The following is a 23,717-nucleotide window of genomic DNA, read 5'->3' as shown; positions in this document are numbered from 1 at the left end:
TGTAGCTTGCTGGTTGTTGAGTGAAGCTGGGTGCTGGTGTTGAGATGGAGATCTGTGGGAGATTTTCGCCATTTGATATTATGTGGAGCTGGGAGGTCTCTTATGGACCAGTGTCCTGAAGTTGGCTCTCCCACCTCAGAGGCACAGCACTGACTCCTGGCTGCAGCACCAAGAGCCTTTCATCCACCCGGCTCAGAATAAAAGGGAGAAAAAGTAGAAAGAATTAGTAGAAGTAGAAGGAAAGGAAGAAAGAGAGAAAGAAAGAAAGAAGAAAAGAAGGGAGGGATGGAGGGAGGGAGGAAGGAAGGAAGGAAGGAAAGAAGGAGGGAAGGAAGGAAAAAAGAAAGAATGTAAAGTATAATAAAATAAAATTATTAAAATAAAAATTATTAAGAAAAAAAAAACGGACGGATAGAACCCTAGGCCAAATGGTGGAAGCAAAGCTATACAGACAAAATCTCACACAGAGGCATACACATACACACTCACAAAAAGACGAAAAGGGGAGAAAATCATAAATCTTGCTCTCAAAGTCCACCTCCTTAATTTGGGATGATTGCTGTCTATTCAGGTCTTCCACAGATGCAGGGTATATCAAGTTGATTGTGGAGCTTTAATCCGCTGCTCCTGAGGCTACTGGGAGAGATTTCCCTTTGTCTTCTTTGTTCGCACAGCTGCCGGGGCTCACCTTTGGATTTGGCCCCGCCTCTGCGTGTAGGTCGCAGGAGGGCGTCTGTTCTTCGCTCAGACAGGACGGGGTTAAAGGAGCCGCTGCTTCAGGGGCTCTGGCTCACTCCGGCCGGGGGGAGGGAGGGGCGCGGAGTGCGGGGCGGGCCTGCGGCAGCAGAGGCCGGCGTGACGTTGCACCAGCCTGAGGCGCGCCGTGCGTTCTCCCGGGTAAGTTGTCCCTGGATCCCGGGACCCTGGCAGTGGCGGGCTGCACAGGCTCACCGCAAGGAGGGTGTGGATAGTGACCTGTGCTCGCACACAGGCTTGGTGGTGGCAGCAGCAGCTTTAGCGTCTTATGCCCGTCTCTGGGTTCCGCGCTTTTAGCCGCGGCTCGCGCGCGTCTCTGGAGCTCCTTTAAGCAGCTCTCTTAATCCCCTCTCCTCGCGCACCAGGAAACAATGAGGGAAGAAAAAGTCTCTTGCCTCTTCGGCAGGTCCAGACTTTTCCCCGGACTCCTTCCCGGCTAGCCATGGCACACTAACCCCCTTCAGGCTGTTTTCACGCCGCCAACCCCATTCCTCTCTCTGCGCTCCGACCGAAGCCAGAGCCTCAAGTCCCAACCCCGCCCGCTCCGGCGGGTGAGCAGACAAGCCTCTCGGGCTGGTGAGTGCCGGTCGGCCCTGATCCTCTGTGCGGGAATCTCTCTGCTTTGCCCTCCGCACCCCTGTTGCTGCACTCTCCTGCGCGGCTCCGAAGCTTTCCCCACTCTGCCACCCGCAGTCTCCGCCAGTGAAGGGGCTTCCTAGTGTGTGGAAACCTTTCGTCCTTCACAGCTCCCTCCCACTGGTGCAGGATCCGTCCCTATTCTTTTGTCTCTGTTTTTTCTTTTTTTTTTTTGCCCTACCCAGGTATGTGGGGAGTTTCTTGCCATTTGGGAGGTCTGAGGTCTTCTGCCAGCGTTCAGTAAGTGTTCTGTAGGAGTTGTTCCACGTGTAGATGTATTTCTGGTGTATCTGTGGGGAGGAAGGTGATCTCTGTGTCTTACTCTTCCGCCATCTTCCCCTCGTCCTCCACCCGTTTCCACTTTAAATCACCGGGATAGAATTTGCTAAACTCAACAGATGGTGACCCAGACTCAGGTTAATTAGGAAGAAAGGTGAAACCAAGGATTATAAATAAAAGCCACATACAGACTGGAGAGAAAACTAAGAATCCACACGGAAAACTAAGACTCTGCATCTGCAGCCCACTGTGGCCTCAGGGCCCTTGAACTGGCCATAGCCTCAGCTGGGAACGCTCTCCCTCTGCATCGCTTGCTCCCTAAACACCTCCAGGACTTCACTCCAACGTCCTGCCTGACTTTGTTTTTCTCCATGGAACATCTCACTGCCTGACTTGGCCTGTATTTTACTGATTTTTCTCTGTCTCACGCCCCCAGGCTGTCTGCTGCATGAGAATGGAGACCAGGTGTCTGGAGCTTGCCCAGCACACAGTAAGGCCTCAGTGAACGTGCACTGGGTGTGTGGACGCTGAGGCCACAGACGAGAACGTTCCAGGCAGTGATGGTAAGAGCCGTTGATTCACTGCTTGCTGAGCCCCCTGTGTGCCCGCGCTGACCTGGGCAGCGGGCCCGGCACTGACGGAGGCGCTCAGTGAGCACACGGCCTGTTAGAAGGCCACGTGCTGTGGGGACATGCAGGACTCGGGGAAGTCAGGAGGGCAGGGTGGGGGGAAGAGAGATGGGAGACCAGGTCATGCGGGGCCTGTGGCCCCTGTGAGGGCCCTTCTTCTGCGTGCACAGCCGGGGGCCAGCCCTGAGCACTGTGCAGGAATGAAGTGGCTGAGGGCTGGGGAGGCTGTCCGTGTAGACTGTGCAGGCAGGAACGGCTCCTCTGAGGAGGTGACATTTGAGCTGAGCCTGAACAGACCGTGTTTCTACCTTCTGTAAACTTGGTGCTTTGTTTTTGCAGGATACCCCCTGTTCTGTGTCACCTCGACTTGCCCTCTGCCCCCCTTGTCAGCCCCTTGGCCTCCTGCCCCCCTTGTCAGCCCCCCCTGCCCCCCTTGTCAGCCCCCCCGCAGGAGGAGTCCTTTTAGGGCCCAGTTTTTTGGGGGTTTTTTTGGGCTGCATCTCGCGGCTTGCAGGATCTTAGTTCCCCAACCAGGGAGCAAACCCAGGCCCTCGGCAGTTAGAGCGCCAAGTCCTGACCACTGGACCGCCAGGGAAGTCCCCCAGCACCCACTTTTCAAATACAAACCAAGCATCTCCTGTGTTGGACTCATGCTCTGAGCCACTGTCCACCTGCCCTGCTCCCCCAGGGTCAGGTTCCAGGCCACTGGGGGCCCCTACAGCCCAGAGCCCATGAAGTTGCTCAGCCTGGCCGGTCCTCAGCCTGTTCACCCTGCTTGTCGTTCCCTCCACAGAAGCTGCAATGAAGGCTCCTGTCCATCTGTCTGTCCATCCACGGCTCTGGGCTCCTCCGCCTCCTGCCCTCCCCATGCTCCCTGCGTGGTGTGTCCTCCCTCTCCTCCAGGACTGTGAGTAGAAACTCTCTTTTCAGTGGCAGGTGTCTCCTGACCTGTTGGCCTTACTGAACCTCAAATTTTCTACTAAACATTCTATTTTAAACCAGCTTACGAGACACTTTGCAGACAGAGTAAACAAATGAAGGATAAGTAAACTGTACACCTTTTTACAGTATCGTCAAGTTTAATAATTTAATTTTTAAAACTCATTTTCCCATAAAATCACAGGCTCCATCAAGGTGGAGAGTGTATAAAAGTCACGTGGACAGGACCAGATACCTGTGAGGTCCTAACTGTCCGTCTCCCCAAACTGAGGGCTCAGGCCCAGGCTTGACCAAGTCCCAGTCTCTGCCTTTGCACCGTGAGTGGAATTGGGTTTGTTTTCAAATTAAGCTTTTACGCTTGTCAGCTTAGCAGGGAAATTGTCAGTTCTAAACTCATCTTTCCAGCAATAATCAAGTCACATGGGGTGGGAGAAATGGGGAGAGGTTGGTCAAAGGGTAAAAGTTACAGCTCTGCCCGCAGCAGGGAGAGTCTCCCAGGCAGCCAGTCCCCAAAGAGGGCACGTGTCACAGTCCATGTGAATGAAGTAACACAGGCCAACCCAGCGCGTCGGCTGAGAGGTGCCCTCCTGGGAGTCAGACGATGAGGCCAAGCAGGGCCAGGATCGTCACAAATGTCAGGGCACCGTCACCCCAGGGAGAGGGCTGTTTGCAGGAGGGCCGCGCTGGAAATGCCCGTTTACTGACTCGGGGGTCAACACCCGTGTCTGCACTGTGGTGGAGCTTTAAACTGTGTGCAGCGCACGCACACACACGTGTGTAGATAAGCTTTGTATGTCCCGTGTGTACATCAAGGTTTAATGGAAACCAGCTAAACGGCTGAGAGGCAGTGACGCAGCAGTGCCAGGAGCCCCATGTCCTGGGACGTCCTGTGTCTGAGCGGCCAGGACGCCCCAGGGAACAGGAAAGGACCCTGAGCAGGCCTTCCTGGTCCCTACCCAGTCCCTCCCCTTACTGCCTGCCAAGCGACCCCAGAATGTCACTCAACCTCCAGGAGCCTCATCTGTGGATGAAGGGTGACAGGAACAATTAGCCCCAAGAATATGGAAGGAGACAAGTCAGACACCCGGCCCGGAGGGGTTGATGGATAAAGCTGCTTCTCTCACCAGCTGCCCGAAGGTGTAACCGAGGATGTGAGCTCCCTGCCACTGGGCGGTGCTCGTGGGCAACTCTGCGGGGCTGGAGGGAAGGGTGACTTCTGTGGTGGGTGATGCAGGGCCTGGCACTGGGCAGGCTCCAGGGAAATGTTTGCTGCCTGCACCCATGACGGAGTTGGCCCAACCTCACATGCTAATAGCAGAGTCACATTTAAACCAAGGATGGCGCGTTCAGAGGACACCCTTGCTGGTCCTACGGCAGAGGAGTAATGCATGACGCAGAGAGGGGGTGGGCAGAACTCCGGCGGCATCAGTGTGGACAGGGCAGCAGGCGGAGGGAGCATCCCGGAGCCCTCTAGTTTCCTGCCCAGGAGGATGAGAACCAAGAACAAGATGACTTTCCAAACTGGTGTGAATGGATGCAAGGTCACAGAAGCAGCCTCATAGCCCTTAACCCACCCCCAGGGCCCCGTCCCCAGAAGGTCGTAAAGAATCAGGTTGAGGCTTTACATGTACACGTGCTCAGGCCAGAGATGCCTTAGTTTGGGCTGCCCTGGCCACACCTGGAGATACAGATTCTGGCACAAGGAGTTTATATGGAGGTGAAGGCAAGGGTGTAGGGAAGTGAGAAGAGGAAGAGAAGGTGACTATGACTGTTATCAAGCTGCCTGCTGCTGTGGAGCCCCCTTAGAGGATTCCACTACTGCAGGATCCCGCAATACAGGATGCCCCCACTGCAGGATCCCCCTACTGTGGGCAACAGGAATCGGCCCACTAGGGAGCCTGGGAGCCAGTGCAGAGAGGCGGCTGGGGTCCTGGCTGAGTCTGCTCCTTGGGACGCTAAGCCTCCACACTGCAGCCTGCCCCAAGGAGGCCAAGGGGTCTCCAGCAGCAGAAGTCCCCAAGCAGAGAGGTGCTGGCATTTGGAAGTGAGAGAAGGCCAGGGCGAGGGGCTCTGGCAGCCAGCACTCCCTGGACTGAGAGAGAGCCTCCTGCTGTCCTTATCATAAGACCATGGATAACTGACCCACCGTATGGACTTCAGAAGGTCAAGGGTACATGTGATCGTCTTGTCACCCTTGCCTTGCTTCTGTAGTGGATCCTGCAGACTGAGTCATTCAACCTGTGTGCCACCCCCTCTTTCCATGCCTTTTGTCTCTGGAAAACCTGAAATCTATATTTCCCAGACACCCGTGCAACTAGGGTTCTGCAGGTGGCCTCAGCTCCTCTGGACAGAAGCCTGCCTGCGATCTAAAAGGCGGAAGTGAGCAACACAGGGTGGTGGAGGGATGGGGCTCCTGGATGGCCGGGAACAGAGGGGTCTCGTTCTTCCACAGCAGCAGCCCCAGTGTCTGGGCCTGAGCATCACAGACATTGGGGTTTCCATAGCAACCGTCTTAGGTGGAGTCAGGGGATTGTCTAGGCTGTGTTGTACCTGGCTATGGGGCCTCCACTCTTTGTTCCCTGGTAGTCCTGGAATCTCAGTCTTAACACCCAGGAATAAGCCCCCTCTGCTCAAACCACAAAAAGTGGATTCTGTCATCTGTAACGAATCACTGTGACCGATACAAATTCAGATTCTGAAGTCAGCTCCATTGTTCTTCCTGTGCGAAGAGACACAGGAAACTTAAGAAAAACATGTAAAAATCATCTGTTATCCCACCATCTGGAGGTAATTGCTGTAATATTTTTGCATGTTTCCTATTTTTTTCTATAGGCAAAATGACACAGTTTGTATTATTCTCTGCCAGCTTTGCTCACTTAACATGGATTATAAATGTGTCCCAGTAGCTTTGTCCATGTGGCCTTCAGCTCCCTAGACCAAATCAGATTCTATTCACTTTTTTTAAACCACCATGTTGATGTACAATTGACATAGAAAAAGCTGTAACTATTTAATGTATACAACCCGATGACTTCGGAGATAAGCATGCATCTGTGAAACCATCACCAGTCTATGCCATAAATACATCCATCAGGTCCAAGTTTCCTTCACCCTCGCTATTTATTATTGTGATAAGAACACTTAACGGGAGATCTACCCTCTTAGCCAAGCTCTAAGTATATAACATGACATTAAGAACCACAGGCACCGTGCCGTGTGGATCTGTAGAACTTACTCATCTTGGGTACCTGACGCTTTGTACCCTTTGACCATCACCTCCCCGTTTCCCCCCTCCCCAGCCCCGAGCAACCACCCTTCTACTCTCTCCTAAGGGTTTGGCCGTCTTAGATTCCTCATATAAGTGGTACTATGTAGTATTTGTCCTTCTGTGTCTGGCTTCTCTTAGCATAATGTCCTCCATGTTCATCCATATTGTTGCAAATGGCAGGATTTCCTTCTTTCTTTAAAGGCTGGATAATATCCCATTTTGTGTATATACCACATTTTCTTTAGCCGTTCATCAGGCAAGGCACATTTAGGTTGCTTCCATGTTTTGGCTATTGTGAACAATGCTGCAGTGAACACGGAGTGCAGATACCTCTTTCAGATCCTGACTTCAATTCCTTTGTGTGTATACACAGAAGTGGGATTGCTGGGTCATCTGGTAGCTCTGTTTCTAATTTTTTGTCTGGCCTTGGTGTCAGGGTAATGCTGGCTTCAGAAAATGAGTTTGGAAGTGTTCTTTCTTCCATTTTTGGAAGAGTTTAAGAAGGATTGGTATTAATGCTTCTTCAAATGTTGGGTAGAATTGCTTGTGAAGACCTGGCCCTGAGTTTTTCTTTGCTGAGAGGTGTTTGGTTACTGATTCAACCTCCTTATTTATTGCTGGTCTGTTCAAGCTTTCAATTTCTTCACGGTTCCGTCTTGGTAGATTGTATGTTTCTAGGAATTTATCCATTTTTTCTCAGTTGTCCAATTTATTGGTATATAATTGTTCATAATAGTTTCTAATAATTTTTTTATTTCTGTGACATCTGTTGTAATGTCTTCTCTATTATTTATGACTTTATTTATTTGAGTCTTTCTTTTTTATTTCTTAATCTTGCTAAGGGTTTGTTGATATTGTTTTGTCTTTTCAAAAACCACCTTAGTTTCATCTATTTTTTTCTGTTTTCCTATTTTCTAATTTTATTTATTTATGCTCTGACCTTCAGTTTTTTCTTTCCTTCTGCTAACTTGGATCTTAGTTTGCTCTTTTTCTAGTTCCTTGAGGTGTAAATTTAGGTTATTTGAGATTTTTCTTTTGTGAGGTAGGTATTTATTGGTATCTCTTGGTACTTTCCATTTGTCTCAAAATATTTCTAATTTCCCTTTAAGTTTCTTCTTTGATTCAGTGTTATTCAAGAGGATGTTCTTTAATTTCTGTGTATTTATAAATGTCCCCATTTTCCTTCTGTTATTGATTTGTAATTTCATTTCACTGTGGTCAGAAAATACATTTGGGATGATTTCAATCTCCTTAAATTTGTTAAGACTTGTTTTGTGATCTATAATGTGATTTATCCTGGAGAATCCATGTGTGCTTGAGAAGAAGGTGCACTCTGCTGCTGTTGGATGTTCACTATATATCTGTTTGGTCCATTGGTTTATAGTGATGTTCAACTCTGCTGTTTCCTTACTGATTTTTGTCTGGATGTTCCATCCATTTTTGAAAGTGGAGTATTCGAGTCTCCTACTATGATTGTATGGCCATCTATTTCTCCCTTTAGATCTGTAGATGTTTGCTTTATATATTTAGGAGATCTGATGTAGGATGCATATATATTTATTTTTATTATTTATTTTATAACCCTTTTAAAAATTGAAGTATAGTTAATTTACAACGTGTTAATTTCAGGTCTACAGTAAAGTGATACATAGATATATATGTATATGTATATAAATGCATATATATATATATATACTTTTTCAGATTCTTCTCCATTATAGGTTATTACAAGATTTTTTATTTTTTTTAATAAATTTATTTATTTTATTTTATTTTTAGCTGTGTTGGGTCTTCGTTGCTGCGCGCGGGCTCAGTAGTTGTGGCTCGCAGGCTCTAGAGCACAGGCTCAGTAGTTGTGGTGCACGGGATTAGTTGCCCTGCGGCTTGTGGGATCTTCCCAGACCAGGGATTAAACCCATGTCCCCTGCATTGGCAGGCGGATTCTTAACCACTGTGCCACCAGGGAAGCCCCTATTACAAGATATTGAATATAGTTCCCTGTGCTATAGAGTAAGTCCTTGTTGTTTATCTATTTTATATATAGTACTGTGTATATGTTAATCCAAAACTTATTTATTTGTATTAAAATTTTTTTACTTTAAAACATTTGTAAAGGTTACTTTCCATTTTTATTTATTACAAAATATTGGCTATTTCCCCATATTGTACAATACATCCTTGAGCCTATCTGACAACCAATAGCTTGTACCTCCCACTCTCCTATGCCAATATTGTCCCCCCCAACTGGTAACTACTAATTTGTTCTCTATATCTCTGAGCCTGCTTCTTTTTTGTTCTATTCACTAGTTTGTTGTATTTTATAGATTCCACATATACGTGATTTCATACAGTATTTGTCTTTCTCTGTCTGACTTATTTCAGTTAGCATAATGCCCTGCAAGTTCATCCATGTTGCTGCAAATGGCAATATTTCATTCTTTTTTATGGCTTAGTAGTATTCCATTGTGTGTGTGTGTGTGTGTGTGTGTGTGTGTGTGTGTATACACCACACCTTCTTTATCCATTCATCTGTTGATGGACACTTAGATTGGTACTATATCTTTTTTTTTTTTTTTCCCCGGTACGCGGGCTTCTCACTGTTGTGGCCCCTCCCGTTGCGGAGCACAGGCTCCAGACGCGCAGGCTCAGCGGCCATGGCTCACGGGCCCAGCCGCTCCGTGGCATGTGGGATCTTCCCGGACCGGGGCACGAACCCGTGTCCCCTGCATCGGCAGGCAGACTCTCAACCACTGCGCCACCAGGGAAGCCCGGTACTATATCTTGACAATTGTAAATAATGCTGCTCTGAACATTGGGGTGCATGTATCTTTTTGAATTAGTGTTTTTGCTTTCTTTGGATATATACCCAGGAGTGGAATGGGTACATAGATAATTGTTATATCTTCCTGTTGAGTAAACCTTTTTATCATTATATAATCATCTTCTTTATCTTGTGTAGCAGTTTTTGATTCAAAGTCTGTTTTGTCTCGTATAAGTATAGCCATTCCTGCTTTCTTTTGGTTACCATTTGTATGTAATATCTTTTTCTATCCCTTTACTTTCCACCTCTGAGTGTTCTTAAAGCTATAGTGAGTCTCTTGTACACAGCATATAGTTGTAGCTTGTTATTTTATCCATTCAGTCACTTTTCATTAGTGAGTATAATCCATTTAAATTCAAAGTAATCATTGATTGATTATTATAGTTATAGTTATTCTTAACACTTTTGTCTTTTAACTTTTCAACTAGGGTTAAAAGTGATTTGTGCACCACCATTACAGTATTGCACTATTCTTTATTTGTCTATATATTTACCAGTAAAATATATACTTTCTTATGCTTTTGTGTGGTTGTTTAGTGTCCTTTTGTTTCAACTTGACAAACTCCCTTTAGCACTTCTTGTAAGGCAGGTCAAGTGGTAACAAACTCCCTCAATTTTTGTTTGTCTGGGAAAGTCTATCTCTCCTTCTTTTTTTTTTTTTTTTTTTAATATATAGTGCTATATATAGCACAAGCTCCGGACGCGGCGGCTCAGCGGCCATGGCTCACGGGCTTAGCCGCTCCACGGCATGTGGGATCTTCCCAGATCGGGGCACGAACCCGTGTCCCCTGCATCGGCAGGCGGACTCTCAACCACTGCGCCACCAGGGAAGCCCATCTCCTTCATTTTTAAAGGGCAGTTTTGCCAGGCATAGTATTCTTGGTTGGCAGATTTGTTTTTCCAGCACTTTGAGTATATCATCCTACTCTCTCCTGACCTTCAAGCCTTCTGCCAAAAATTCTGCTTATAATCTTAATGGAGTTTCATTTTATGTGATGAGACGTTTTTCTTTTGCTGTTTTCAACATTCTCTCTTCAACTTTTGACTATTTAATTTTAATGTGCCTCAGTGTAGACCTTTTTTAGGTTCAACCTATTTGGGGTCTTTTGGGCTTTATGAATCTAGAGGTCCTTTTCCTTTCCCAGATTTGGGAAAATTTTAGCCATTATTTCTTTAAATAAGCTTTCTTCTCCTTTCTGTTCTTCTCCTGGAACTCCCGTTATGTTATATTGTTTTTCTTGACTGTGTCCTGTGAGTCCTGTGGGCTTTATTCACTCTTTTCCATTCCCTTTTACTTTTGCTCCTCTGAGGAGAGCATTTCAAGTTACCTGTCTTCAAGTTCACTGATTCTTTCTTCTGCCTGATCAAGTCTGTTATTGAAGCTCTCTATTGAATTTTTCAGGGCAGTCATTGTATTCTTTGCTCCAGAATTTATGTTTTGGTTCTTTTTTTATGGTTTCTATCTCTTTGTTGAACTTGTGATCATGTATTGCTTTTTCTGATTTTGTCTAGTTGTCTGTCTGCATTCTCTTATAGGTCAATGAGCTAAGATGATTATTTTGAATTCTTTGTCAGCAATTCATAGATCTCCATTTCTTTGAGGTCAGTTACTGGAGCTTTGTTTTGTTCCTTTGGTGATGTCACGTTTTCCTGATTCTTTGTGATCATTTTATCCTGTGTTGATGTCTGCACATTTGAAGGAGTAGTCACCCCTTCCAGTCCTTATGTACTGGCTTGGGAAGGGAAAGACCTTCACCTGGCTAGAGATTCTGGGAATCTTTTTAACCTTTTGTATAGATGTGCCCACTCTACTCTTCTCATCCCTCCTTGGGGGGCTAGTTTTAGGATTGTGTGCCTTGTCCTGATACCATAGCGCTGTGTAAGGTGCTGAGAGCTGCCTATTCCTTTTCTCTAGGGTGTGCTCAGCTAGGCTAGGGCATTGGGTGCAAGCACCACTTCTATCCCTCCCTTTTGAAAGGTGTGTCTTAGGATTTTGTGCCTTTTCCCTACCCCACAGAGCCATGTTGAGTGCCAGGCATCACCCACCCATTCTCCATAGGGCAGTGCACTGAGTTGCTAAGACAAAGAGCTCAATCCCACGCTGTCCCTCCCTCCTGAAGGAGCAGTCTCAGGGTTGTGTACCTTCCCCCAGTCCTGCAGAGTCAAGTTGGTTGCTGAGATCTTCACTGGCTGCTGAGGTTCATGTACCATCTGTGGACGTGTGTGGGGCACCATCTTTGGGGAATTGTTGCTTTGGGGGTGTATATGTTGGTTGTTATGAGCCTCCACCCTTTTCTTTGTTCTTAGCTGCTCCCAAACAATCCAGCCATGCCGATTTCTTCAGTGTTCTGGACGCATCAAGATAAGCAGAGCTTTTAGACATTGCCCCCAAAGGCTGGGGAGTGAGACCCTCACCTGTTCTCTCTTTAACCTGTGGCGGAAATCGTGGGCTAGGAGGTCTCTCTTGGTTCTGAGTTTTGTCAGCCTCGGGGAGAGGTGATGCAAGCAAAGGGACACTGCTCTTTCTACCCTTCCAGTGTGGCCGACCTTGCATTTTGTGGTCCACTGGGGTGCTGGAACCTCTCACCTGGACTCCAGAGCTCTCACAAAGGTATTTTTGCCTGTAGATGGTTGTCAAATCATCAGTGTTTATATGGGGGAATGAGGACTGGAACCTCCTAGTCTGCCATCTTACTGATATGACTCCCTCTCTCCATGTACTCTTGTAACACTCGGCCCTTAGAACAAAACTCAAACTTCACTCACAGCCTACAAGGTCTGAGGGATCTGGCCCTACTCACTTCTCCACCTTCCTCAGCTTCCAGCTTCCTCTGGCTTATCCCGCTCCAGCCACACATCTTCCATTACTTCCCTCTCACAGCCAAGCTCCCTGACCCCAGCATCTTGGTAATTCCTGTTCCCCTTGCCTGGAAGATCTTTTCCTGGCTGTTTCTTTGGCTGGCTCCTTCTCAACTTTTGGAGTTCATTTTAAATGCCAGCTCCTAGAGCAGGGTTTCCCTGTTTCCCCATCTAAGAAACCTCCCCAACCCTCCCATGGTTCTCTGCCACATTACCCCTTCTTCCTTCTGTGTACTTGTCACATTTGTCCACTTGCTTATTGTCTGTCTTCCCCCATAGAATGTCAACTCCAAGAGTGCAGACACTGTATCTGTCTTGTTTATCACTATATTCCCTGCCCATTCCCTGTACATTTCTTTTAAAAGAATATTTCAAACAGCAACATAACAGTCAATGTATACAGTGCCATACTTGACTTCACCCTTTTCTATTTGTGTATATGCAATAATTTCTGATTATAAATAATACTACAATGGACATCTCCATGCATAACATTCTTTGTCCCTGCCTCTGGTGATTTTGTTCAGTAATGTCTCAGAAGTAGAAATATTGGCTTCATGATAGAGCATGAGTATGTTTAAGGCTCCTTCATAAACATGGCCACACTGCACTCCAGGAAGTCTGACTGAAGCCCTAACATAAGTCTCACCACCCCTGAATGTGGGAGCTATGAGACAAGAGATGAGTTTTATTTATTTATTTATTTATTTATTTATTTATTTATGGCTGTGTTGGGTTTTTGTTGCTGCGTGTGGGCTTTCTCTAATTGTGGCGAGCGGGGGCTACTCTTCATTTCAGTGCATGGGCTTCTCTTTGCAGTGGCTTCTCTTGTTGTGGAGCATAGCTCTAGGCACGTGGGTTTCAGTAGTTGTGACACGTGGGCTCAGTAGTTGTGGCTTGCAGGCTCTAGAGTGCAGGCTCAGTAGTTGTGGCTCACAGGCTTAATTGCTCCGTGGCACTTGGGATCTTCCTGGACCAGGGCTCGAACCTGTGTCCCCTGCATTGGCAGGCGGATTCTTAACCACTGCACCACCAGGGAAGTTCCAAGAGATGAGTCTTTAGATGAGGAGTGCACATGGATCACCTGGGGATCTGATTAAAATTCAGATTCTGATACAGGAGATCTGGAGTGGGACCTGAGATGCTGCATTTCTAACAAGCTCCCTGGAGGATTCCCCCAGAGGTTCTCATCCTGCCTGCTCTTTCCTGTCAGTGTCTGGGCTCCATATTGACACAGCCCCTGGGCACCTGTGCCACTGCCCAGACCTCAGCCTGCCGGGCCAGCAGCCCCAGCAGGAAAGCCTGTGCTAGTTTCTGCTCTGCTTGCCTCAGGCCCTGTCTCCATTTGGCTGTCAGCTCCAGGCTCCATGACCCCTGATGTATGTGTGGTTCTTAGGGGTTCTGAGTTGTTTTCCACGAGGTGTGGGTTGAACTTAACCCTTCAGATTCCAGGATGCACCACTGCCCTGGGTGGGGTAGTGGACATCTATGACTACCTTTCCTTCCAGTCCTCTGTTTCCACATCATATGGTAATAATATCTGTTTTTTCCTGAGAAGACCCCACCCCCACCCCCACCCCCAGCCTTTCCTGGTCCATGTGGTTTGGGGGAAGTTAACCTTCTATAATACCAGAATCTAAAGGTGAGCCTATAACCTAGATCTGGCCAATCAACAGATTTCATCTCCTTGCTTTCAGTAATCTGTTTGAGGGTGGACATGTGACCTGGTCCCAGGAAATCTGTGCCAGGACTTACAATAGAACTATTGTGAATGAGAAGCTCTCCCCCCTCTGGGGGGCTGCCAGGGCCACTACATAAGCTAACTGACCAGAGAGTAAGGCCAACATGGAAACCAGAGATAAGGTAACTCCTGATGTCATAATTTGAGGCCCTGGGTCAAGCTGGACCTGAAGCTGACTTGATTTTAATGGGCTTGGGCCATAGTGGAGCTGGGACCAAAGCCATCACAGCAAGACACCAGCTTGGGCACCGAGGCTTGTGTGTGTCAGTGTGTTCAGCACAAACTAAGGAGGGCAGAGGGCTCCAGAAAGAAAAACCTCAAAAGTGTGCCTGCCCCCCCCACACACACATGTACCCACAGGCATGTGGGCACGCACAGTCCAGGCCAGAATAGTGGGGATCATGGTGGGGGTGGGGGGACTGCCGCCAACAGAGAGGAGGGCTGCTCCTGTCAGATGGGAGGTTTTCCCACGTTACTGGCGTCTTTGCATGATACACAGTGAGCTTTGAAACAAAAATAAGAGACAAATTGGATGGGTAAGAAGTAGCTTAATGTAAGTCAAAACAGCATTTAAATCTGGTATAGCCTCTAAACAACCTTGCGCCTTTCATCTCTCCCTGGAAAGGAAGTCCTGAATGCTGTCAGTTTTTCTTAATGCATGTACAGGGGCTTCAGATGCACCATCGTGGGGGGATGTGGGGGGGTAATGCAGAGAGGACAGGTGGCCGGGTCAAGGTCGCACAGCCCATTGTGTCCAGTGCACCATCTGGGGGAGAGGTGACCAGTGCAAGGTCACACAGTCTACTGGGGCAGAGGAGACACGCGGGCAAAGGTTTTCTTACTAAAACCCTGGGTTTGACTCATCACCAGAGGCAGGTTTCTTGGGAAGCAATGGAGGCTGAAACTGCAGGGCCCTCACTTGTTCAGCCCCTTCTTAGATCCCAACATAATTCTGGGTTCTTTTTCTTAAAAAACACCACCCAAAACTACATAGATCCACAAGGTGTGGATCAGCCCCAGCCCCCAACCGACCCAAGGCTGTTTCCCACTTCCTTCCCCATCACCTTTCAAGAACCCCAAACTCAAGGGCGTTGTCATAAACTTGAAATAGGTACTGAAAGGCCTTTGCTTCTAGGGTATCTCTGCTTGTCCTCGTGCAGTTTCTTCCCTATTTCTGATCATTTAGGCACTTGTTATGCAAACGACATCTACGGAGACCCATTCTGTGAAATGCTTACATGCCTCTTTCAAGGTCCTCTGCTTCATCTTAAACATAAAACCAAATCCTCTTCTCCCTGGCCAGTGCTCGGGGGTCCCAGCCTGCAGAAGGGGAAAAGCCCGTGAGAAGCTCCCTAGCCATTCACCCAGTGACCCACGAGAGCACCGCCCTCCTCCTGGCCAGTCAGTGCCAGTCGAACGTGGACTGTGTTTCATAAGTAAAGTGGCTCCATTTCGCCACAGGTGCTTCTGTCTGTGGGTGTCTGTCACTTCACTGAAGCATCTGCAAAGCCCAGCTTGCTGTCTGGTCCTGGGATGGGTGTTGACAAAACTCAGCAGGGAGCCACCTGCTCAGGGCTGGGTGTGCTTGAGGCTCCTGGAGGGGACACAGGTGGGGGCACGTGTCCCAGGGCAAAGGTTTAGGGGAGCACTGAGAGAGGCTTCTGGGAGGAGACCTGAGGGCAACCACCTCCTGGAGGAGAGCATGAAACGTGTCTTCACTCCTCCAGAACCCGGGCAGGGATGCAGGCCCTACCCCACGTTAGTTCACCTGCAGGATGCACTTTATAGAAGCAGCATCTGTGGGTAGGACAAATCCTTCCTGTCCAAATCACATTTTGCAAAAAATTAAATTAAAATAAAGTTGGGCACTTTCTTCTTCCCACCTTCTCTAGCCGAGTCCTCCAAGGACAGTGGGGACTCAGCCTCCAGCCTGCTGACCACTGGTAGGCAGGGCCGGGTCTGGGACTACTGGCAACAGTTTTGCTTCTCTGTAAAACTTTAGATCTCTCTATCAAATCTGAATGAGAGCCTTGCTGGGTAGAGTAAATTTGGTCATAGGATTTTCCCTTTTATCACTTTAAATATACCATGCCATTACTTCTGGCCTGCAGAGTTTATCCTGAAAAGTCAGGTGATTACCTTATGCGAGTTCCCATGATGTAACTTACCGCTCTTCCTTTGTACCTTTTAATAGTCCTTAATTTTTTTGCCATTTTAATTACAGTGAGTCTTGGTGTGGTCCTCTTTGGTTTGATCCTGTTTGGGGCTTACTGTGTTTACTGGGCTTGGATGTCTGTTTTCTTTGCCAGGTTAGGGAAGTTTTCAGCTTTTATGTCTTTAAGTATGTTCTCTGCCCCTTTCTCTTTCCCTTTTCCTGCTGGGACTGCAAATGTTAGTGCACCTGATGTTGTTTCAGAGGTCTGTTAGACTGTCCTCATTTCTTTTTATCCTGTTGTTTTCTGTTCACCTTCAGTGATTTCCAGTACTCTGTCCTCCAGTTTTCTGATTTGTTCCTCTGTATCATTTCATCTACAGTTGTTTCCTTTTAGTGTATTTTCATTTCAGTTATTGTGTTCGTCGTCTCTGTTTGGTTGTTCGTTAAGATCATCTTTTTAAAAGACTTCTAAGGGACTTCCCTGGCGGTCCAGTGGTTAAGACTTCACCTTCCAATGCAGGGAGTGCAGATTCGATCCCTGGTCAGGGAGCTAAGATCCCACATGCCTCGAGGACAAAAAAAACAAAACATAAAACAGAAGCGGTATTGTAACAAATTCAGTAAGAGACCTAAAAAACCCCAAACTTCTAACTTCTCCCTCTGGTTGTCGTTTTTTCTCCTGAGTTCTTTGATTATCTTTACAGTCATTACCTTGAGCTCTTTCTTGAGTACATTGGCCATTTCCACGTCACTTAGATCTTCTTGTGGGTTTCCTTGGGTTATCTTGTTCCTTCATTTGGATCGTGTTTCTGTGTCACCTCATTTTTCTTTTTCTTTTGAATTTTCTTTTATTATTTTTTATACAGCAGGTTCTTATTAGTTATCTATTGTATACATATTAGTGTATATATGTCAATCCCAATCTCCCAATTCATCCCACAACCACCACCGCTGCCCTCACTTTCCCCCCTTGGTGTCCATACATCTCATTTTTCTTAACTTGCTGTTTTTATTGCTATGTATCTGGTAGGTTAGTTACATTTCCTGACCTTGGAGAAGTGGCCTTTTCTAGGAGATGTTCTATGTTTCCCAGCAGCCCGCTTTCCCCTGGTCACTAGAACTATATGCTGTAGGTGTACCCCCTGTGTGGGCTGCTCGGGTCCTTCTGTTGTGGTGGGCTGACTACTGTGGGTGGTCTGGTAGGCTTGGCTGCCCCCAGTCTGGTTGTTTGCCAGGCTCTGCCTTGTATGGAGGCTGTCAGTGCTGCTTGGAGGGAGAGAATAATGAGGCAGCTGGCTGCACAACCATGGGTGACATCGAGACTAGTGCTGGCTCACTTGGGGGTGGCGTTGGTGTCCAGGAGATATCAGGGCTGGTGCCCAACCACTGGTGTATAAAGCCAGGTCCTGGGGCTATGCTGGCTTACTGGCAGGCAGAGCCAGGCCCTGGGTTCTGGTTGCAGGGCCCAGGAGAACCAGAGCTGGTATCACACCACTGTTCTGGACACAGCCGGCTGCAGGATCTGGGGCGTCCTGAATCTTGTGTTGGCATTCTGCTGTGCGGGGCAGGACCCAACCGAGTCCATAGATGGTCCTTGCCTGCTCGTGTTTGGGCTGGGTCCGTAGGCTGCTGGGCTGTCCTAGGTAGTCCTAGGGCTGCTATCCATCCACTGGTAGGTGGGGCTGGTTGGGAAGCTCAAGCAGCCTCAGTGGCAGTTGGCGCCAGGGCCCAGCCAGTCTTAGGGCTGGTTCTGGCCTGCTAGTGAATGGTCCGGTTCCACAGGCTGCAGGGCAGCAGGACTCGTGCCTGCCTGTTGCTTTGTGAGGCTGGTCCTGAGGCTAGAGCAGTCTCACTTGTGGGAGGGGCCTGGGATTCCGGTGCTGATGCCCGCCTACCTGTGGGTGGAGCTGGGAACCAGGGTCTCTGGCTGGAGGGTCCTACGGGGCCCTGGATCTAGTTCCTGTACACTGGTGCTTGGAGCCTGGTCCCGGGGCTTCTGGTGGTTAGGGTCCAAGTCCAGGGGCAGCTGTGGGCTTGAGAGGGTCTTAAGGGAGCCTGGGTGCTGGTGGATGGGGCTGTGTCCCTGCTCAGTTAGTTGCTTGGCCTGTGGCATTCTAGTACTTGGGCTAAGGGTACCTTTGGGTAGATTTCTAAGGGTGACCCCTTACACAAGCCTAAACCCACCTGCAATTTCCACCAAGCCAGCAGCATCTACCCTAGGCAACAACAAGGCCACACCTATTCCAGGAGGAACTCAGCCCCTAGGAATCAGGCCCAGGGAAGCTGCACTTCTGGAAGTTGTTACCCAAACCGTCTCACTACTCAGCAGTCTCAGGTGTGCTGTGCCTGACATCTCCAGCTCAGTGCTACTGAACACGGGTCTGAGGGAGGAACATCTGCTTCAACAACAACTTGTCAAAGATGTCATTTCACGAGCCCCACAGGAGGATCATAGCTTAGAGTGGGTCCTGATTCCCCCGCAAACTTGTACTGACTTTAAAGCTTCAGAAGAAACATTTGCTATGTGGTTCCCATGCAGTTTCCCATTAGTATTACGTGATGAGTATTTAGAAATAACATCACCTGTGCCCTCCCCACAGTCTGTCTATTGATCTGGGTGGGAGCATCCGAGTGTTTTAACTCCAGGTGATTCTAAGGTTAGGCCCGGTTTAAGCCCAAGGGCTACTGGTACCTGGTGGTAGTTGTTTCCAGTCTTTAGTCCTTTTGCCTTTGGGGAGGCATCAGTGTCTGCTCTACATGGGATTGAAAGGGGCAGGGCAGTGTAGCCCACTTAACTCTGTGCTGTAGCAGAATTTTTGGACATCTGTGTGAGGGGAGAGCATATACAGACAGGAAAGAAAAAGCTCACAGCTTGTTCTCCATGCAAGAGCTCATTGTTCCTGAATCTCTCTTTTTCAAAAGGTTGGCATTTGTATTTTTTTTTTAAGATTCCACATATAAGTGATATCATATTTGTCTTTCTCTGTCAGACTTCACTCAGTATGACAATCTCTGGGTCCTTCCATGTTGCTGCAAATGGCGTTATTTCATTCTTTTTTGTGGCTGAGCAATGTTCCATTGTATATATGAACTATATCCTCTTTATCCGTTCCTCTGTTGATGGGCATTTAGGTTGCTTCCATGTCCTGGCTATTGTAAATAGTGCCGCTATGAACTTTGGGGTGCGTGTATTGTTTGGAATTATGGTTTTCTATGGTTACATGCCCAGGAGTGGGATTGCTGGATCACATGGCAGCTCTATTTTTAGTTTTTTAAAGAATCTTCATACTGTTCTTCACAGTGGATGTACCACTTTACGTTCCCACCAACAATGCAGGTTAAAGTTAATTAATAAGCAAAGCCATGGGAATATTCACCACCATGACTGACATGGGAAAAACTCCACAGAGTCCAAAAATCTCATCTCAGGACAGGGCACTGCTGAAATTGTGCAATGACAGAGTTGGGCCCTTTAGCCAAGTTCAAAAAATTCAGACACTTGCCACCAAAATCTGATGAATACCGTAGCTTCCTATTTACACTACAGTTACTCAGTTACTTCAAATGGATTTAGATTGACAAACAACTTGACATGTCAGTTTGCTAAGTACCATTTGACAGAGGACTCTAATACCATCATGAGACAGTGCAGGGCTTGCATGTGTGTGTCCCCAGGCGTGGTCTGGGTTTCCACCATTGTGTCACCCACCAGAGGTGAAGGATCACTGATTTCCCAGGGACAGGCTGCCTCTTGTGACTTCCCCTCCTCACTTCAACAGCCTCCAAGTTACCTGAACCTGGAAGACAAGTCTTAGTTGCCATCAGTGTCTCCCTCCCACTCACTATCTTCAGAGGAAGAGGAAAGCTGAAGGTCATCATAGAGGACACTTCAGGGGCCAGAGCCACGGTGCTCCTCAGACTTCCTGCAGAGGGAGAGTTCTGACCAGGAGGGTTGGATTTCCGCCACAGGATGGGAAGAGGGAGATGTCATGGACCTGCAGCTCCACCAGCCTCTGCTTAATCTTGTGAAGGCCATCCTGAGGGGCTGACCTGGAACATGGTTAATTGGTGGAGGATGGGGTCTAGTGCAGGCTTGAACAGTATTGGGGTGAGATCTGTTGAGTGGAGGTCGGAGGTCAATGCTTTGCACCAGGGCAGGTGTCCTCCTGGCCCTTGGGACGCTCTTGTTGGTTGATGTCCAGTTGTTCTGGGTGGAGGATGGAGATTCTGGAACACCCCCCACCCCGACCCAGATCTGGTCTCTGAGTCCTCTTCCGGGGAGTCTGGATGGGACTGAGTCTGGGTTTCTTTGCGGGGGGTTCAGTCAAGCTTGGATGGAGATCTCTCACTTGGTGCCTGGATGCTGCTTTTGGAGTCCTGGACCAAACTTCTCTCGATGGGAGACACTGAAGGCCGGGTGGATTTCAGGTCATGTTTCCCGATAAGTGAGCTAACCGAGCGATCCGTTTCCAGGACAGATTTCCTCTTGGATGTCTGGGGGAGCGTCAGCCTGCGTGGATGCAGTAGAAGAGCAAAAACCAGAAAGATGATACGTTAGAATTTTCACACCATCAGATAAAAGGTAAAATTAACTCAGCGGCATCTCATAGCATTAAATTTAACAGCAGGAGATACGAGGAATCAATTTAAATAGGACGAGTTACTCAACCTCAGTGGTGGTCACGAAAAAAAATTACCATATTGCCTTGATACACTTATACATCAGAGAGAAAAAGAGACTGTAATAAATATCTCTTGTTCAGCAAATGGAAAGAAGCTTTTTCATACACACTTTTATGGATTGTACACAGTTTGGGGTCTTGCAGGCACTGTGATGGTGAAATAAGTTTGATAGACAATTTTGGAGGATATATCACTATTTAAAGATGCCTGGGGCTTCCCTGGTGGTGCAGTGGTTGAGAGTCTGCCTGCCGATGCAGGGGACACAGGTTCGTGCCCCGGTCCGGGAAGATCCCACATGCCGCGGAGCGGCTGGGCCCGTGAGCCGTGGCCGCTGAGCCTGCGCTTCTGGAGCCTGTGCTCCGCAACGGGAGAGGCCACAACAGTGAGAGGCCCGCGTACCGCAAAAAAAAAAAAAAAAAAAAAAAAAAGATACATGTTCTAAATAAAAAGATTCTACTTATGGAATGCCTCTGATAAAATCACTTCTGTTTCCCCTACCACAGCATGTTCTTTCCAGACATGCAAGTAAGAATGCAAAATGAAAGAAGTCGAGGAAAATGGCATCTGAAAAGTACACGAAATGATCACTTTAGTCGGAACAGAATGGGAACAATTCTCTCACACAGAATGGGATTGGGGCAAATCGGGGTTAGCCAGAAGGGCAAAAGGGCAGGAACCAGGAGAGATTTACTCTCACACGGTTGCAGGATGCTGTCACTTTCTTCCAGTACTGCTGCTGCCTCCCTGTGGTCTCCCGGGAAATCTCTGGAGGAGCTGCCTCTGCTGCTCTGATTTATTTAGTAGACTGTCATCGAAAGCATTGACATGAAAGCATCTGATTCCTTTTGTTAAATCAAAGAACAGCACTTGACCAGTGCTTGCCTTCTTGGCATGGCATCTTGACGAACAGTCCTATTTTTTTCCAACTGAAGATCAGCCTCCAACTCGATACGCTTTGTGCTCTCAGGGTCCTGAACTATCTCTCGGAGTGCCTTTCTGAATGGGAACGTTTTCACCAACATCATCGCCTGGAGACGTCTTCAGCCTGTCCCCGCCATCCCCCTCCTTTTTATTCTTTGTATTCTTCAGCTCTCCTTACACTGGTCTCTCGCACGGTAGCAGTGTTGTCCTAGGCATGCTCGGGTGTCTCCTAACCCCACCCAAGTGGACTTCCAGTGTCATCATTTTCGGTTTCTTAGCTGCACTTTCGTCGTTCTTGGGTAGTTCTTTTTTTTTTTTTTCCATGGATGAGGGAGACCGGGGCACCGGGGGGCGGGGTAGGGGGCAACACAGTTACACACTGCGTGTGACCCGGAAAACTGATACACACCAGGCAATCACCAACAGGCTCTGAAGGAGGATCAATCACTAGACACGCTGCACGCAGGTTTGTAATTTGTGCGTTTATTGCAGACTGGACAGGCAGCGGCAAACTTTGATTAAAGGCTTAACTCTTTCATTTTTGGCTTTTTAATTGGCTACTCTGACAACTAGCAATTCAGCTCTCTCTCCCATCTCAGTTGAGCTCCGGACACTGGCTTTCTATAATTAAACTTACTAGATTCAGGGAAATAAAAGACAAGTTTAAATATTCTGACAGAGAAGCGGAACATACCTTTAAGAAGAACAAAGCAATTTTTGGGAAAAAAATGAAATAAAAATTCTAAAAATGAAAAGTACATAACATGGTGACCTCAGTGGATGTGTTTGAAAGTGCTCACCTTAGAAACAGACAATAAAAAAATAGTGAACAGGATAAGTACCAGAAAAGAAATTCAGAATAATAAAGCCTGAAGAGGCAACATTTTGAAAAAAATAGTCATACCCAGAGGGAGAGATCATCACAGTACAATAAAAAAATTCTAAAATGCATTTAATTAGAATCACAGAAGTTGAAGAGAGAAATGAACAGAAGCAATATTTGAATTAAAATGACTGAGAACTTTAAAACCGATGAATGAATACTCCACAGACTCAATAAGCTCGTTAGATTGCAAACACAGCCAAAAAAAAAAAAAAAAAATCTACCTCCACATTGATTACAGTAAAATCACAAAAAATAAAGACAAAGACAAAGAAACAACCCGAAAACCATCAGCAGGGGATAAAAACAGGAAAGAAAGAAAAAGATTGCATAAAAGAAGAAAAATTAAATGGGCATCTAATTTCTCAACTGGATCACAGTCGAAAGATAGCTTTCATATATTAAAAGGTTATCATGACCAATCTAACAACTGTATACCATGCAAAGACGTATTTTGGAAAAAAAGAGAGAAAATGAAAACATTTATAGAAATACAAAAACTGGGATTTTTCATTAACATATCAAACGAAAGAATAATAATGAAAGATATTTATTAAAAACAAGGGTGGAACTACTGGATGACAGGATGGAGCAGTAGGAACAAATTAAGAATAACAAAATTAATAAATGTGTGGATAGCTCAAAATAAATAAAAATGTATAAAACATGGACAATATGTGATAAGCTTTAAACTTTATATTTTTAAACTTTATTACATATATTTTCATAAATTACATATATATATTTCTTGTCTATGTGTAATTTGAGTACACAACAATAATAACCTACCGACAGGAAGAGGTACCCAGGGTTCTGGCTCTCCCCTAGAAGAAGATAGAAATACCAATTAACATTAGATTTATTAAAATAGGATAATCACAAAAATAATAGAAAAATATTGATCACCTCAAAACTAACAAAGTTTTGAAAAATTTAATCAGTTAAAAATGAGGAAACAAAAGGAATCAATACACAGAAAATACAGGGTAAACAGATTTAATCTCAGATAGATCAGTCATCACATCAATGAAAATGGGCTAAATGCTTCCATTCAAAAAAACAGTTTTATACAGCAGAAATAATACAACATTGTAAATCAACTATACTTCAATTAAAGCCAAAACCAAAACCAAAACAGTTTTATAAG

At 46.8% G+C, this 23,717-nt stretch overlaps 1 long non-coding RNA gene across 1 annotated transcript in view; it reads left to right on the top strand.

Moving 5' to 3' along the window:
• The window catches only part of LOC117196023 (uncharacterized), a 35,393-nt gene extending 12,577 nt beyond the window's left edge, over positions 1-22,816 (top strand). Inside the window, exons 2-4 of the long non-coding RNA XR_007475420.1 lie at positions 2,108-2,234; positions 3,094-3,207; positions 20,557-22,816. This is a non-coding gene — a long non-coding RNA (uncharacterized LOC117196023). The remainder of the gene's footprint in view (positions 1-2,107; positions 2,235-3,093; positions 3,208-20,556) is intronic.
• Positions 22,817-23,717: the final 901 nt, after the last annotated feature.

The sequence above is a fragment of the Orcinus orca genome, chromosome 2 (assembly GCF_937001465.1).
Source record: "Orcinus orca chromosome 2, mOrcOrc1.1, whole genome shotgun sequence".
Classification (NCBI taxonomy): Eukaryota; Metazoa; Chordata; class Mammalia; order Artiodactyla; family Delphinidae; genus Orcinus; species Orcinus orca.
The sequence above is the reverse complement of the archived record's forward strand: the minus strand, read 5'-3'. Positions and strand labels throughout refer to the sequence as shown.